Source organism: Pteropus vampyrus, unplaced genomic scaffold, assembly GCF_000151845.1.
Source record: "Pteropus vampyrus isolate Shadow unplaced genomic scaffold, Pvam_2.0 Scaffold57, whole genome shotgun sequence".
Classification (NCBI taxonomy): domain Eukaryota; kingdom Metazoa; phylum Chordata; class Mammalia; order Chiroptera; family Pteropodidae; genus Pteropus; species Pteropus vampyrus.
In genome coordinates this window covers 3,922,257-3,926,032 of record NW_011888838.1, presented here as the reverse complement: position 1 = coordinate 3,926,032, position 3,776 = coordinate 3,922,257, and positions in this window count along the sequence as shown.

Sequence of the window (3,776 nt, the reverse complement as noted above, 5' to 3'; positions counted from 1 at the left end):
TCATCCATTCCACCCTCTTTCATGTGGACCCGTAGCTGCAGAGTCTAGGAAGCTTTACACGCCTCTTGCAAATTGGATTCTGAATGTATACTAAACTCTTCCAACCAGATACTCTCACAATTTTGTGAGGCTGGAAGTTAGTTCTAGATGACTTCCTTGTGGTTTATTTATTTATTTTTGCTTTTTTTTCTTTCCTTTTGTTTAGTCACTAACTTTATAGGTATTAAAGGACAGTTCAGCTGTCTGATGATTACAAATTGACATTGAACTTTTAAAAAATTTATATTGAATTTCATATTACTAGTAATTTTGACCTGTTTTTAAGCATTTTAAACAAGAATATGACATATCTATCTTGGAAATTAATGATTTGAGTTATGTGCTAACTATAATTCTCTTAACTCAGTTTCCATTTAAATTTATTTAGTTGTTCTCTATGATTTTAAAGTATTGTAAGATCCACTAAATTATTATTTCTCCCAAAAATATGTGGTTATAAAAATAGTTCCATAAGATCCTGAGGAAAAACGTTTTTAAGTTTCTTAAATTTTAGAAATATGGAAGAATCACAATGCACATTAATTACTGCTGCTAAATCAGGCAGAAATACACACTTAAATTTATTTAATCCAGTACTATCCATTTGGTTAAAACCATGTCTTTACTTTTATTATGGAAAAAAAGGTGCCATTGCTCTCCCATCAATAATTAGTTTAGGTGATTCAAATAAAAATTAAAATATATGCTGCATGAAGATTTAGCTTATCAAGATGTGAATATTAATTTCATATATGTTCTCTTACAAATATACTTCAAAGCCTAATTTGCTATTTATAGATTAAATTGAATATAGTTAAAATATTAAAAAATGGAGAGAACCAGTTTTATATGCAAAAAGTTAATGAAAATAAAGTATATTTATAATTCATTTAAGTTTTATCCAAACTAAAATCTTATCTAAGTAGGTAATTAATTTTTATAATAATTAATGACTTTTTTTTTTAGAAAAGCAACTTTTTAAAAGCAAAATATAGATGAGAATGTTAATGAGAATAATCTCATTTTTATAATGTAAGCCAGAAATATTGCATTTAATTTTAGCGCCGGGAACATACTGATCACTTGGCTATTAACAAAGGCTATTTGTTAGAAGAGAGGGATGCAAAAGAAGAAAAAGAAAGATCCGTATGAACAGCAAATGAGGCTGTCATTGCTAAGTTAAATCAATGGAGAAAATGCCACAGGATGTTATTCAACTAGTTGAGGATAACATGAACGTCCTCATTCTGTCAGAAAATATGTACAAAAATGACCTCTCCTTTTATCAGAAACAGTAGGATACAATGGCTTGGCCATTATTTATGTATAGATAGGAAGGGTGTTACTTTCTTTCTCAGTAATGCATTCTTATAGCTTTTTCTTATCATCTAGTATTCTTCATGCTTAAAATATTTTCAATAGAATATTAACAGAAATTATAAAAGCATTTGTTATTGTATAGCTTTTTTTTTTTACTAAAAGTATTCAATATTTGGTTTGAAGGCAAAAGAAATATGTAAAATTTACACTTTCAGTGAGATTTTAAAACAAACATAAGTGTATACAATTGCTAAGCCTTAGCATCTACTCAAACTTAGCATCAATTTAAAATTGTGTCCTGGGAGAACATGTAAATTTAACATGTTCCAGCTGTGGTAAAATCATCCTTGTTTTATACAAGTGATGTACAATATCAAGAAAACAAAGATAAAGTGCCCTTCATTTACATCAAAATATGTAAAATATCAAATTACAAAATAACTTTCTCTGTAGAGTAGAATAAAATGTTTTGCTTTATTGATATTATTGTTGTTGAATAATATTTATTAAACTTAAAAACAAAATAAGTAGATTTAGAGAGTATTTCTTAAAATTTTCTGTTAATCATTGTGAAAGATAAGAAAAAATATAAAGTAGATGTCACTCTTTATAAAAATTTCTTTAGCAAATATTGTATTTATCTTTGCATATTAAATATACTTATTTAAAATGTACGGTAAGATAATGCTAACTGGTTATTAAAATCTGGTAAGGAAATGTTTTATCTTTGCTTACTTAAACATAATTTTCTTTCAAGTAACAAAAAGGTAATAAAAATTTCCCTATTTTTCCTGGGGTCTAGGAAAGAAAAAAAGCACAAGAGAGATAAATTATTCTTTTAATCAAACAGACTTGTCCCATAGTTTCCTAAATAATTTTCTAACTTTATAATACAGTGTTACTTGCTTATCTTCTGTTTGGCATCTACTTGCAACAGGAGTATTAAAATACAATATTATACATATTTAACACTGTTTACCATGCAAAAATTTACTCACTCTTTAGGCTTTAACCAATATCTCACTGAAAATTCCTAATTCAGATTATTATCATATGATCTCTTAAATATTATCTCTTTCCAACCAGTGTCCAAACTTCCAGGTCCTACATATTCCAAACTATCCAACACAAAAGATATACCTAAAAAGTTCTTTATCCTGAACCACACTGCAGTACTTAGTACTCCTACTTCAGGAAAGGCAGAAGAGAGTGTAAGTCCTGGCTTCTAACCTTTAGACTCTGAGCCAGTTACATAAACTCTAAATCTCAAATTTCTGGTCTGCAACATGAACTAATTATCTTTGTATCATTAATGTGTATTAAATATTAAATAAGATGATATATGTAAAATTGTTAATAAAATGCTTGACACATTAATAATTCATTTAGTAGTAGTTTTCAATGCCAGAATATTTCTGCAGGAAATAGTAAACTAAAATCGAATTCTATTACTAAAGTAATTCCTTACTTTAACCAAACATACATATTTAAATTTTAAATAATAACTATTTTGTTCAAGCACCCGTACTCCTGAAAAATAAAACCGTGTGTCATTTTTGGAGTATATCTTAAGCACTGATGTCTTAGTGCATCTGTCACTTAACATGATTGAAATCTTAGCTTATTTTCAGAAAATTGAAAATAAAACATTTTGCTTCAAGCTTCGGTGACTATACCAATCAAATTTAATCACTTTTCTATCTGTGTTCTGCAATATTTTGTCTCACAACACCTCTTGTATTTATTTGGAAGATCTATATTAAGTAATAGACATGCCATAACTAGACAAAGAAAATTTTTCTTTCACATGCATTTTTATATTATTGAATGAGATTTTCTGGTTCAGGAAAGACATTTACAGAACAATAAGGAGCCACATGATGTTAACCTACTCAATTCAATGAAATTAACTATTCAGTGGAGCGACACATAGGCCTAATTCCATCACATTCAAAGTCAAGCTGTTTCATGTATTTGTCACCTACTATATTAAATTTTATTAGAAATGACACTGGCTGAATGTCTTATCTCATATTTATAAGCTGTTTAAGAGCAGGAACACTTTCTTATTTATTTTGCATACTTTATATTGCCTCCTAGACTGAAATTTTTAAAAACGTATTTGTTAATTAGAATAAATAAGAAAAATAAATTTAAAATGGTTCAAATTAAAAACATAATAAAAGTCCTATTTAACAAAACAATTAAAAGGATAAACTATCTAAATGTAAATATAACAACATTTTTTTACAACATAAATGAGAAAATCTCCAAAGACACACAAAGCAGAACTGAACAAATTTTAAAAGTACCAGACTTTTGGATAGAAAGATTCAGTTATCAGAAAACATGTGAATTCCCCCAAAATCAATGTATACACTTATAACTTATTTTCTACTCTCTGGAAAAATGTTGTT